At 45.1% G+C, this 15,382-nt stretch overlaps 1 long non-coding RNA gene across 1 annotated transcript in view; it reads right to left on the bottom strand.

Annotated features, from left to right (window-relative positions):
• Window positions 1–3,597: 3,597 nt before the first annotated feature.
• LOC130129135 (uncharacterized) overlaps window positions 3,598–15,382 on the bottom strand; it is a 27,964-nt gene continuing 16,179 nt past the window's right edge. The window contains exons 5-7 of the long non-coding RNA XR_008811951.1: window positions 8,699–8,719; window positions 4,137–4,178; window positions 3,598–3,639 (exon numbers count right to left, since the gene is read on the bottom strand). This is a non-coding gene — a long non-coding RNA (uncharacterized LOC130129135). The remainder of the gene's footprint in view (window positions 3,640–4,136; window positions 4,179–8,698; window positions 8,720–15,382) is intronic.

Here is a 15,382-nt window from a genome sequence, read left to right as displayed (position 1 = left end):
TTTGCTGATGTCTGCTGTTCTAATGAGGCATCTGTGAATGATTGTTGGTGTGTTTGTAAACGAGTGACCAGAGGGGTACACTAGAAGCTGGATTACAAGGTTTTCCGGAATCACCTTTGTGTGTTGTGAAGCCAGCTAGGGCAAAGAAACTTTAACATGTGATGGGGCGCTGGGTATTATTTTTATTGCTATGTTTGATTTTTTTTTAAATTGTTTTTATTGCCACATGTGGTCCTACTGAAGGCCCAGGGTCCAGAGGTATTGGCTGTTTTGTGTCTTCAGAATAACCATCTGGTCACAATTTTTGATGGTCACAGATTTTGGTGTAATACCTGACAACCGAGATGGAAATCGATTTTATAACCTAATTAAATTCTAATGGGTTTTTTGGGGAGGGCAGGGGTTCCCCCTTTTTTCTCCCCAATTGTATCCGGCCAATTACCCCACCCCCTCTGCCAATCCAGGGAGGGCTGCAGACTACCACATGTCTCCTCCCATACATGTGGAGTCGCCAGCTGCTTCTTTTCACCTGACAGTGAGGAGTTTCACCAGGGGGACGTAGCACGTGGGAGGATCACGCTATTCCCCCCAGTTCCCCCTCCCCCCGAACAGGCGCTCCGACTGACCAGAGGGGGCGCTAGTGCATCGACCAGGACAAATACCCACATCCGGCTTCCCACCCGCAGACACAGCCAATTGTGTCTGTAGGGACACCCGAACAAGCTGGAGGTAACACGTGGATTCGAACTGGTGATCACCGTGTTGGTCGGCAACGGAATAGACCACCACACCACCACCCACACAGGGAGACCATCAAACTCCACACAGAGGACGACCTGGGACAACCCCTGAGGTTGGACTACCCCGGGGCTCGAACCCAGGACCTTCTTGCTTGGAGGCAACTGCACTAACCGCTGCGCCACCGTGCCGCCGCTCTGATAGATATTGTCACATATAGCCACATATAGACAAGACACATAATGTTGATCCAGCCAGCCACATATAGACAACATATATAATGTTGATCCAGCCAGCCACTTATAGACAACATATATAATGTTGATCCAGGCCAGCCACATATAGACAACATGTATAATGTTGATCCAGCCAGCCACATATAGACAACATATATAATGTTGATCCAGCCAGCCACTTATAGACAACATATATAATGTTGATCCAGGCCAGCCACATATAGACAACATAGTATATAACATTGATCCAGGCCAGCCAAATATAGACAACATATATAATGTTGATCCAGGCCAGCCACATATAGACAACATATATAATATTGAGCCAGGCCAGCCACTTATAGACAACATATATAATGTTGATTCAGGCCAGCCACATATAGAGAACATATATAATGTTGATCCAGGCCAGCCACATATAGACCACATATATAATGTTGATCCAGGTCAGCCACATATAGACAACATATATATAATATTGATCCAGGCCATCCACGTATAGACAACAAATATAATATTGATCGAGGCCTGCCACATATAGACAACATATATAATGTTGATCCAGGCCAGCCACATATAGACAACATATATAATATTGATCCAGGCCAGCCAAATATAGACAACATAGTATATAACATTGATCCAAGCCAGCAACATATAGACAACATATATAATGTTGATCCAGCCAGCCACTTATAGACAACATATATAATGTTGATCCAGGCCAGCCACATATAGACAAAATAAATGTTGATCCAGGCCAGCCACATATAGACAACATATCTAATGTTGATCCAAGCCAGCCACATATAGACAGCATATATAATGTTGATCCAGGCCAGCCACATATAGACAACATATATAATGTTGATCCAGGTCAGCCACTTATCGACAACATATATAATGTTGATCCAGGCCAGCCACACATAGACAACATATATAATATTGATCCAGGTCAGCCACATATAGACAACATAGTATATAACATTGATCCAGGCCAGCCACATATAGACAACATATATAATATTGATCCAGGCAGGCCACATATCGACAACATATATAATGTTGATCCAGGCCAGCCACATATAGACAAAATAAATGTTGATCCAGGCCAGCCACATATAGACAACATATCTAATGTTGATCCAAGCCAGCCACATATAGACAACATATCTAATGTAGATTCAGGCCAGCCACATATAGACAACATATCTAATGTTGATCCAGGCCAGCCACATATAGACAACATATATAATATTGATCCAGGCAGGCCACATATCGACAACATATCTAATGTTGATCCAAGCCAGCCACATATAGACAACATATCTAATGTAGATTCAGGCCAGCCACATATAGACAACATATATAATGTTGATCCAGGCCAGCCACATATAGACAACATATCTAATGTTGATCCAAGCCAGCCACATATAGACAACATATCTAATGTAGATTCAGGCCAGCCACATATAGACAACATATATAATGTTGATCCAGGTCAGCCACATATAGACAACATATATAATGTTGATCCAGGCCAGCCACATATAGACAACATATATAATATTGATCCAGGCCAGCCACATATAGACAACATAGTATATAACATTGATCCAGGCCAGCCACATATAGACAACATATATAATATTGATCCAGGCAGGCCACATATTGACAACATATATAATGTTGATCCAGGCCAGCCACATATAGACAAAATAAATGTTGATCCAGGCCAGCCACATATAGACAACATATCTAATGTTGATCCAAGCCAGCCACATATAGACAACATATCTAATGTTGATCCAGGCCAGCCACATATAGACAACATACATAATGTTTATCCATGCCAGCCACATATAGACAACACACATAATGTTTATCCAGGCCAGCCACTTATAGACAACATATCTAATGTTGATCCAGGCCAGCCACATATAGACAACATATATAATGTTGATCCATGCCAGCCACATATAGACAACACACATAATGTTTATCCAGGCCAGCCACTTATAGACAACATATATTATGTTGATCCAGGCCAGCCACACATAGACAACATGTATATAATGCTGATCCAGGCCAGCCACATATAGGCAACATATATAATATTGATCCAGGCTAGCCACATATAGACAACATATCCAATGTTGATCCAAGCCAGCTACATATAGACAACATATATAATGTTGATCCAGGCCAGCCACATATAGACACATATCTAATGTTGATCCAGGCCAGCCACATATAGACAACATATATAATGTTGATCCAGGCCAGCCACATATAGACAACATATATAATGTTGATCCAAGCCAGCTACATATAGACACATATCTAATGTTGATCCAAGCCAGCCACATATAGACACATATCTAATGTTTATCCAGGCCAGCCACATATACACAACATACATAATGTTGATCCACTTCCTGATCCTTTTTAAATCTCTATTGGATTGGTGGTCAGTGTGCTGCCTAGAGAGGCTGATCCTAAACTTTACACTAATTTGGAAATATAAACTATACAAAACATCACTTGTATTTGGTGTGTGTGTGTGTGTGTGTGTGTTAAGGAGAGAGAGAGAGCAAGAGAGAGATAGAGAGTTTAATGTCACCTGCTGAATCAGGTCCGCTGGTGGTCTCCAGACTGTCTCCACCTACAGCAAACACATGACATGTTTATTATCACTTTATTCTACTGCTAAATACCACTACCGCTAAATACCACTACTGCTAAGTGCCTCTGCTGCTAAATACCACTACTGCTAAATACCATTACTGCTAAGTACGTCTGCTGCTAAATACCACTACTGCTAAATACCACTACTGCTAAGTGCCTCTGCTGCTAAATACCATTACTGCTAAGTACCTCTGCTGCTAAATACCACTACTGCTAAGTACCTCTGCTGATAAGTACCTCTGCTGCTAACTACCGCTACTGCTAAGTACCAGTACTACTAAATAATGATGCAACATGTATGGATGTGTATGTACAGTCCATTACAGAAATATAAAACATCCCAAAATATCACATGGATTTGGGTTCTTGTCTGTGTGTGTGTGTGTGTGTGTGTGTGTGTGTGTGTGTGTGTGTGTGTGTGTGTGTGTGTGTGTGTGTGTGTGTGTGTATTAAGGAGAGAGTTTAATTTGTCACCTGCTGAATCAGGTCCGCTGGTGGTCTCCAGACTGTCTCCACCTACAGCAAACACATGACATGTTTATTATCACTTTATTCTACTGCTAAGTACCGCTACTGCTAAATACCGCTACTGCTAAGTACCGCTACTGCTAAATACCACTACTGCTAAATACCGCTACTGCTAAATACCGCTACTGCTAAGTACCACTACTGCTAAGTACCACTACTGCTAAATACCACTACTGCTAAATACCGCTACTGCTAAATACCGCTACTGCTAAATACCGCTACTGCTAAGTGCCACTACTGCTAAATACCGCTACTGCTAAATACCGCTACTGCTAAGTACCGCTACTGCTAAATACCGCTACTGCTAAGTACCGCTACTGCTAAATACCGCTACTGCTAAATACCACTACTGCTAAATACCGCTACTGCTAAATACCACTACTGCTAAATACCACTACTGCTAAATACCACTACTGCTAAGTACCGCTACTGCTAAATACCGCTACTGCTAAATACCGCTACTGCTAAGTACCACTACTGCTTAATACCACTACTGCTAAATACCGCTACTGCTAAGTACCGCTACTGCTAAATACCACTACTGCTAAATACCACTACTGCTAAGTACCACTACTGCTAAATACCACTACTGCTAAATACCGCTACTGTTAAGTGCCACTACTGCTAAATACCGCTACTGCTAAATACCACTACTGCTAAATACCACTACTGCTAAATACTGCTACTGCTAAATACCGCTACTGCTAAGTACCACTACTGCTAAATACCACTACTGCTAAATACCGCTACAGCTAAATACCACTACTGCTAAATACCACTACTGCTAAGTACCGCTACTGCTAAATACCACTACTGCTAAATACCACTACTGCTAAGTACCACTACTGCTAAATACCACTACTGCTAAATACCGCTACTGTTAAGTGCCACTACTGCTAAATACCGCTACTGCTAAATACCACTACTGCTAAATACCACTACTGCTAAATACTGCTACTGCTAAATACCGCTACTGCTAAGTACCACTACTGCTAAATACCACTACTGCTAAATACCACTAGTGTGGCAGGAATGAGGAAAAACACAGGAGACCAAGGCGAGTTTGATGTTTATTCCTCAACTCCAAAAACCAACTACAGCAGGAACAACCCTGCACCAGAGAGCCCGGGAACGTAAACCACGCCCCCAGCCCACAGTCCTGCTGGGTGAGAGGCATAGCCCCTAGTGGCCGCCACACAGCCCCCCCCCCCCCCGAACACCCAGAAGGGACTCCTGGAAAGAAAATTAGTGTCTCACTGGAGGTTTAAGCAGCCTGCCATAACGGCTGCGCCGTCCCTCAGCCGAAACAGTAGGTGAAACACAGTCCAAAGCCGGCTGAGAAGCAGAACGCTGAACCCGTGAAGACACTGCCGGGGTCCTGGAAGGAGGACGACCCCGACGGGGAACCTGGGCCGGAAACACAACTTCGCCTGCCACCCGGTTTAAGCCTATCAAGCGTGACACGCTCCTTACGCCCACCCATATCCAGCACAAAACCCTTAGGACCCGTCTCAAGAACCCGAAATGGGCCATCGTATGGGGGTCGGAGGGGCGAGCGGTGAGCATCATGCCGTACAAAAACAAAACGAGCCGACATGAGCTCCGCAGGCACGAACGACCGCGGGAAACAGTGGTGAACGGGGCCTGGAACCCGAGTGCTGTCGGACAAAAAAGGATAAACGACCGGACGGGGTCGAGGAGCGGAACTCCCAGGCAAAAATTCCTCAGGGACGCGGAGCGGCTGACCGAACACCAGCTCAGCGGGCAAAGCGTCGAGGTCCTCCTTAGGAGCCGAACGCAACCCGAGCATAACCCAAGGTAAACGATCCACCCAGTTACCATCCGAGAGCGCAGCGCGCAGCGCCGCCTTGAGCGACCGGTGAAAACGTTCACACAACCCGTTAGCCTGAGGGTGATATGTGGTAGTGCGGTGCACCTGCACACCCAAGGATCACGCAAGTGCCGACCAGAGCTCTGACACGAACTGGGGGCCCCTGTCTGAGGTGATATCTGACGGAGTGCCGAAACGGGCGACCCAGGAGGAAAGAAAAGCGCGTGCAACATCCGAGGATGTTGTGGAGGACAGAGGGACAGCTTCTGGTCACCTGGTGGTCCGATCCACCATTGTGAGCAGGTGCGTAAAACCCTGTGAAGAAGGTAGAGGGCCCACCAGGTCCACATGCACGTGGTCTAAACGTCTGGCCGGGATCGGAAACGGTTCGAGGGGCGATTTAGTGTGCTGGTGGACCTTAGCGCGCTGGCACGCTAGAACGTGCAGCTGCCCACCCCTTGACGTCCTTGCGGAGGCCAGGCCAGACGAACTTGGAACCGACCAACTTCACCGACACCCGAACTCCAGGGTGCGAGAGGGAGTGAATCGAATCGAAAACTCGACGGCGCCAGGCCACTGGAACAACGGGGCGGGGACGGCCGGTGGAGACATCGCAGAGGAGGGCAGGACTGCCTTCCTGCATCACAGCGTCCTCTAGCCTGAGGCCGGTACGCGTTGACCTAAGGGCAAGGACGTCCGGGTCACTGGGCTGGTCGGCAGCCATAGCGGAGAAATCCACACCGAGGTGCACAGGACACACAAGCACACGCGACAGACAATCAGCAACAGGGTTGGACTTCCCGGCCACATGCTGAATGTCCGTTGTGAACTCGGAGATCGCCGCTAGGTGGCGCTGTTGAAGCAGACCACGGCTCAGTTACCTTGGACATGGCAAAAGTCAGCGGCTTATGATCCACATAAGCCGTGAATGGGAGAGCCTCCAGCAGGAAGCGGAAATGGCGGGTTGCAAGGTGCAGTGCCAGCAACTCCCGGTCAAAAACACTGTACTTGCGCTCGCTATCCCGCAGATTTGCGGCTAAAAAATGCGAGTGGCTGCCACGCATTCGCCACACGCTGTTCAACCACAGCCCCCACGGCTATGTCAGACGCATCGGTTGTTAAAGCTATGGACGCCGTGGGTGTGGGATGGGCGAGGAGGGCAGCGTTAGCCAGGGCGCACTTAGCTCCGTCAAAGGCCTGGACCCGTTCGGGAGTCCAGTCGACAGGGTCGTTAGCCTTCTTAAGCCGCAGGGCTTCATAGCAGCGACAGCATATTGTCCATGAGATCCACAGCCGTCCCGTCGCCCAAACCGGATAGGGAAAGGATTCTATCTGCCCTCTCTGCGGCAGATAGGCTGTACCTCCGGAGCAGAAGATGTTTGAGGGCGACGTATTTATCGTGTTGCGGAGGGGCGCGCAACAGCTGCATGGCACGGCATGTGAACTGCTGGTCCAGCGCAGCGACGACCAAATAGTATCTGGAGTCGTCCGCGGAGATTCCACGCAGGTGGAACAGCGCCTCGACATGCTGGAACCACGAGGCCGGGTCGCTCTGCCAGAACTCTGGGAGCTTCACAGCCGCGGCGAGAACGGCCGGCTGTGAGAGTTGGGTCGGCGTGGCCGAAGTGGATTCACACTCCTCTTCTGCTCCAAACATGTTCAATTCGGGGTCACCAATGTGGCAGGATGAGGAAAAACACAGGAGACCAAGGCGAGTTTGATGTTTATTCCTCAACTCCAAAAACCAACTGCAGCAGGAACAACCCTGCCCCGGCGAGCCCGGGAACATAAACCACGCCCCCAGCCCACAACCCTGCTGGGTGAGAGGCATAGCCCCTAGTGTCCGCCACACTACTGCTAAATACCACTACTGCTAAGTACCACTACTGCTAAATACCGCTACTGCTAAATACCACTACTGCTAAATACCACTACTGCTAAGTACCACTACTGCTAAATACTGCTACTGCTAAGTACCGCTACTACTAAGTACCACTACTGCTAAATACCACTACTGCTAAGTACCACTACTGCTAAATACCACTACTGCTAAGTACCACTACTGCTAAATACCGCTACTGCTAAGTACCGCTACTGCTAAAAACCACTACTGCTAAGTACCACTACTGCTAAATACCACTACTGCTAAATACCACTACTGCTAAATACCACTACATCTAAATACCGCTACTGCTAAGTACCGCTACTACTAAGTACCACTACTGCTAAATACCACTACTGCTAAGTACCACTACTGCTAAATACCGCTACTGCTAAGTACCGCTGCTGCTAAATACCCCTACTGCTAAGTACCACTACTGCTAAGTCCCTCTACTGCTAGGTACTTCTACTGCTAATTAAAATGTTGCAGCATGTATGGAGGTGTATGACCAGTCACCATGATGTAACCACCAAACATCTCCAGGGAAAAAAAGGAAAAAACATAAGTAAATAAATTAGAAGAGTGTGAATTTCTAAGAAAACTCAGAAAACAAAATACGACACACAAACAAAACTGAACGTGACAGTAGTTTTAATAGAGGAGTGTAGGGGCCCGAGTGTGTGATTACATGTGACTTACTACTGACAGGACAGTTAGAGAAGAGTAGGGTTGACTTGTATTACAACTTCATTTAAACACACACACACACACACACACACACACACACACACTGACCTGGTTTATCAGTTGAGGAATCTGATGACGATAAAGGACAGTCGAAACAGACAGACACACACACACACACACACACACACACACACACACACACACACAGTGAGACTGTCAGTGACATCATACTGTACTTGGTTAGACTGTCAGTGATGTCATACTATATGTGGTTAGACTGTCAGTGACATCATACTGTACTTTGTTAGACTGTCAGTGACATCATACTGTACTTGGTTAGACTGTCAGTGATGTCATACTATACGTGGTTAGACTGTCAGTGATATCATACTACACGTGGTTAGACTGTCAGTGACATCATACTGTACTTGGTTAGACTGTCAGTGATGTCATACTATACGTGGTTAGACTGTCAGTGATATCATACTACACGTGGTTAGACTGTCAGTGATGTCATACTATACGTGGTTAGACTGTCAGTGACATCATACTGTACTTGGTTAGACTGTCTGATGTCATACTGTCTTTGGTTAGACTGTCAGTTATGTCATACTGTGTTTGGTTAGACTGTCAGGGATGTCATAATGTGCGTGGTTAGACTGTCAGTGATGTCATACTGTACTTGGTTAGACTGTCTGATGTCATACTGTACGTGATTAGACTGTCTGTTATGTCATACTGTGTTTGGTTAGACTGTCAGTGATGTCATACTGTACTTGGTTAGACTGTCTGATGTCAGACTACGTGATTAGACTGTCTGTTATGTCATACTGTGTTTGGTTAGACTCAGTGATGTCATTATGTGCGTGGTTAGACTGTCAGGGATGTCATACTGTACTTGGTTAGACTGTCAGTGATGTCATACTGTACTTGGTTAGACTGATGTCATACTGTGTTTCGTTAGACTGTCAGTTATGTCATACTGTGTTTGGTTGGACTGTAAGGGATGTCATAATGTGCGTGGTTAGACTCAGTGATGTCATACTGTACTTGGTTAGACTGTCAGTGATGTCATACTGTACTTGGTTAGACTGATGTCATACTGTGTTTGGTTAGACTGTCAGTTATGTCATACTGTGTTTGGTTGGACTGTAAGGGAAGTCAATGTGTGTGGTTAGACTCAGTGATGTCATACTGTACTTGGTTAGACTGTCTGATGTCATACTGTACCTGATTAGACTGTCTGTTATGTCATACTGTGTTTGGTTAGACTGTCAGGGATGTCATGCTGTACTTGGTTAGACTGTCTGATGTCATACTGTACTTGGTTAGACTGTCTGTTATGTCATACTGTACTTGGTTAGACTGTCTGTTACGTCATACTGTGTTTGGTTAAACTGTCCATTATGTCATACTGTACGTGATTAGACTGTCTGTTATGTCATAATGTGCATGGTTAGATTGTCTGATGTCATACTGTACATGATTAGACTGTCAGGGATGTCATACTGTACTTGGTTAGACTGTCTGATGTCATACTGTACATGATTAGACTGTCCGTTATGTCATACTGTACATGATTAGACTGTCCGTTATGTCATAATGTGCATGGTTAGACTGTCTGATGTCATACTGTACCTGTTTAGACTGTCCGTTATGTCATACTGTACGTGATTAGACTGTCTGTTATGTCATAATGTGCGTGGTTAGACTGTCAGGGATGTCATAATGTGCGTGGTTAGACTCAGTGATGTCATACTGTACATGATTAGACTATCTGATGTCATACTGTACATGATTAGACTGTCCGTTATGTCATACTGTAGGTGATTAGACTGTCTGTTATGTCATAATGTGCGTGGTTAGACTGTCAGGGATGTCATAATGTGCATGGTTAGACTGTCCGTTATTTCATACTGTAGGTGATTAGACTGTCTGTTATGTCATAATGTGCATGGTTAGACTGTCAGGGATGTCATAATGTGCATGGTTTGACTGTCAGGGATGTCATAATGTGCGTGGTTAGACTGTCAGGGATGTCATAATGTGTGTGGTTAGACTGTCAGGGATGTCATAATGTGTGTGGTTAGACTGTCAGGGATGTCATAATGTGCGTGGTTAGACTGTCAGGGATGTCATAATGTGCTTGGTTAGACTCAGTGATGTCATACTGTACATGATTAGACTGTCCGTTATGTCATACTGTACATGATTAGACTGTCCGTTATGTCATACTGTACGTGATTAGACTGTCTGTTATGTCATAATGTGCGTGGTTAGACTGTCAGGGATGTCATAATGTGCGTGGTTAGACTCAGTGATGTCATACTGTACATGATTAGACTGTCCGTTATTTCATACTGTACGTGATTAGACTGTCCGTTATGTCATACTGTACGTGATTAGACTGTCTGTTATGTCATACTGTGCTTGTTAGACTGTCAGGGATGTCATACTGTACTTGGTTAGACTGTCAGGGATGTCATACTGTGCTTGGTTAGACTGTCAGGGATGTCATAATGTGCTTGTTAGACTGTCAGGGATGTCATACTGTACTTGGTTAGACTGTCAGGGATGTCATACTGTGCTTGATTAGACTGTCGGGGATGTCATAATGTGCGTGGTTAGACTCAGTGATGTCATACTGTACATGATTAGACTGTCCGTTATTTCAGACTGTACGTGATTAGACTGTCCGTTATGTCATACTGTACGTGATTAGACTGTCCGTTATGTCATACTGTACGTGATTAGACTGTCTGTTATGTCATACTGTGCTTGGTTAGACTGTCTGTTATGTCATACTGTGCGTGGTTAGACTGTCAGGGATGTCATACTGTGCTTGGTTAGACTGTCAGGGATGTCATACTGTGCTTGGTTAGACTGTCAGGGATGTCATACTGTGTGTGGTTAGACTGTCAGGGATGTCATAATGTGTGTGGTTAGACTGTCAGGGATGTCATAATGTGTGTGGTTAGACTGTCAGGGATGTCATAATGTGCTTGTTAGACTGTCAGGGATGTCATACTGTACTTGGTTAGACTGTCAGGGATGTCATACTGTGCTTGATTAGACTGTCGGGGAGGTCATAATGTGTGTGGTTAGACTCAGTGATGTCATACTGTACATGATTAGACTGTCCGTTATGTCATACTGTACGTGATTAGACTGTCCGTTATGTCATACTGTGCTTGGTTAGACTGTCTGTTATGTCATACTGTGCGTGGTTAGACTGTCAGGGATGTCATACTGTGCTTGGTTAGACTGTCAGGGATGTCATACTGTGCTTGGTTAGACTGTCAGGGATGTCATACTGTGCTTGGTTAGACTGTCAGGGATGTCATAATGTGTGTGGTTAGACTGTCAGGGATGTCATAATGTGTGTGGTTAGACTGTCAGGGATGTCATAATGTGTGTGGTTAGACTGTCAGGGATGTCATACTGTGCGTGGTTAGACTGTCAGGGATGTCATAATGTGCTTGTTAGACTGTCAGGGATGTCATACTGTACTTGGTTAGACTGTCAGGGATGTCATACTGTGCTTGGTTAGACTGTCAGGGATGTCATACTGTACTTGGTTAGACTGTCAGGGATGTCATACTGTGCTTGGTTAGACTGTCAGGGATGTCATAATGTGCATGGTTAGACTCAGTGATGTCATACTGTACATGATTAGACTGTCCGTTATTTCATACTGTACGTGATTAGACTGTCCGTTATGTCATACTGTACATGATTAGACTGTCCGTTATGTCATACTGTACGTGATTAGACTGTCTGTTATGTCATACTGTGCTTGGTTAGACTGTCTGTTATGTCATACTGTGCGTGGTTAGACTGTCAGGGATGTCATACTGTGCTTGGTTAGACTGTCAGGGATGTCATACTGTGCTTGGTTAGACTGTCAGGGATGTCATAATGTGTGTGGTTAGACTGTCAGGGATGTCATAATGTGTGTGGTTAGACTGTCAGGGATGTCATACTGTGCGTGGTTAGACTGTCAGGGATGTCATAATGTGCTTGTTAGACTGTCAGGGATGTCATACTGTGCTTGGTTAGACTGTCGGGGATGTCATAATGTGCATGGTTAGACTCAGTGATGTCATACTGTACATGATTAGACTGTCCGTTATTTCATACTGTACGTGATTAGACTGTCCGTTATGTCATACTGTACGTGATTAGACTGTCCATTATGTCATACTGTACGTGATTAGACTGTCTGTTATGTCATACTTTGCTTGGTTAGACTGTCTGTTATGTCATACTGTGCGTGGTTAGACTGTCAGGGATGTCATACTGTGCTTGGTTAGACTGTCAGGGATGTCATACTGTGCTTGGTTAGACTGTCAGGGATGTCATAATGTGTGTGGTTAGACTGTCAGGGATGTCATAATGTGTGTGGTTAGACTGTCAGGGATGTCATACTGTGCGTGGTTAGACTGTCAGGGATGTCATAATGTGCTTGTTAGACTGTCAGGGATGTCATACTGTGCTTGGTTAGACTGTCGGGGATGTCATAATGTGCATGGTTAGACTCAGTGATGTCATACTGTACATGATTAGACTGTCCGTTATTTCATACTGTACGTGATTAGACTGTCCGTTATGTCATACTGTACGTGATTAGACTGTCCATTATGTCATACTGTACGTGATTAGACTGTCTGTTATGTCATACTTTGCTTGGTTAGACTGTCTGTTATGTCATACTGTGCTTGGTTAGACTGTCAGGGATGTCATACTGTGCTTGGTTAGACTGTCAGGGATGTCATACTGTGTGTGGTTAGACTGTCAGGGATGTCATAATGTGTGTGGTTAGACTGTCAGGGATGTCATAATGTGTGTGGTTAGACTGTCAGGGATGTCATAATGTGTGTGGTTAGACTGTCAGGGATGTCATACTGTGCATGGTTAGACTGTCAGGGATGTCATAATGTGTGTGGTTAGACTGTCAGGGATGTCATAATGTGTGTGGTTAGACTGTCAGGGATGTCATAATGTGTGTGGTTAGACTGTCAGGGATGTCATAATGTGTGTGGTTAGACTGTCAGGGATGTCATAATGTGTGTGGTTAGACTGTCAGGGATGTCATAATGTGTGTGGTTAGACTGTCAGGGATGTCAATGTGTGTGGTTAGACTGTCAGGGATGTCATAATGTGTGTGGATAGACTGTCAGGGATGTCATAATGTGTGTGGTTAGACTGTCAGGGATGTCATAATGTGTGTGGTTAGACTGTCAGGGATGTCATAATGTGTGTGGATAGACTGTCAGGGATGTCATAATGTGTGTGGTTAGACTGTCAGGGATGTCATAATGTGTGTGGTTAGACTGTCAGGGATGTCATAATGTGTGTGGTTAGACTGTCAGGGATGTCATAATGTGTGTGGTTAGACTGTCAGGGATGTCATAATGTGTGTGGTTAGACTGTCAGGGATGTCATACTGTGCTTGGTTAGACTGTCAGGGATGTCATAATGTGTGTGGTTAGACTGTCAGGGATGTCATAATGTGTGTGGTTAGACTGTCAGGGTTGTCATAATGTGTGTGGTTAGACTGTCAGGGATGTCATACTGTGCTTGGTTAGACTGTCAGGGATGTCATAATGTGTGTGGTTAGACTGTCAGGGATGTCATAATGTGTGTGGTTAGACTCAGGGATGTCATAATGTGTGTGGTTAGACTGTCAGGGATGTCATACTGTGTGTGGTTAGACTGTCAGGGATGTCATAATGTGTGTGGTTAGACTGTCTGTTATGTCATACTGTGTGTGGTTAGACTGTCAGGGATGTCATAATGTGTGTGGTTAGACTGTCAGGGATGTCATAATGTGTGTGGTTAGACTGTCAGGGATGTCAATGTGTGTGGTTAGACTGTCAGGGATGTCATAATGTGTGTGGATAGACTGTCAGGGATGTCATAATGTGTGTGGTTAGACTGTCAGGGATGTCATAATGTGTGTGGTTAGACTGTCAGGGATGTCATAATGTGTGTGGATAGACTGTCAGGGATGTCATAATGTGTGTGGTTAGACTGTCAGGGATGTCATAATGTGTGTGGTTAGACTGTCAGGGATGTCATAATGTGTGTGGTTAGACTGTCAGGGATGTCATAATGTGTGTGGTTAGACTGTCTGTTATGTCATAATGTGTGTGGTTAGACTGTCAGGGATGTCATAATGTGTGTGGTTAGACTGTCAGGGATGTCATAATGTGTGTGGATAGACTGTCAGGGATGTCATAATGTGTGTGGTTAGACTGTCAGGGATGTCATACTGTGTGTGGTTAGACTGTCAGGGATGTCATAATGTGTGTGGTTAGACTGTCAGGGATGTCATAATGTGTGTGGTTAGACTGTCAGGGATGTCATAATGTGTGTGGTTAGACTGTCAGGGATGTCATACTGTGCTTGGTTAGACTGTCAGGGATGTCATAATGTGTGTGGTTAGACTGTCAGGGATGTCATAATGTGTGTGGTTAGACTGTCAGGGATGTCATAATGTGTGTGGTTAGACTGTCAGGGATGTCATACTGTGCTTGGTTAGACTGTCAGGGATGTCATAATGTGTGTGGTTAGACTGTCAGGGATGTCATAATGTGTGTGGTTAGACTCAGGGATGTCATACTGTGTGTGGTTAGACTGTCAGGGATGTCATACTGTGCTTGGTTAGACTGTCAGGGATGTCATACTGTGCTTGGTTAGACTGTCAGGGATGTCATACTGTGTGTGGTTAGACTGTCAGGGATGTCATAATGTGTGTGGTTAGACTGTCAGGGATGTCATAATGTGTGT

Source organism: Lampris incognitus, chromosome 18, assembly GCF_029633865.1.
Source record: "Lampris incognitus isolate fLamInc1 chromosome 18, fLamInc1.hap2, whole genome shotgun sequence".
Lineage (NCBI taxonomy): Eukaryota > Metazoa > Chordata > Actinopteri > Lampriformes > Lampridae > Lampris > Lampris incognitus.
This window is presented reverse-complemented; position numbering and strand designations above follow the sequence as displayed.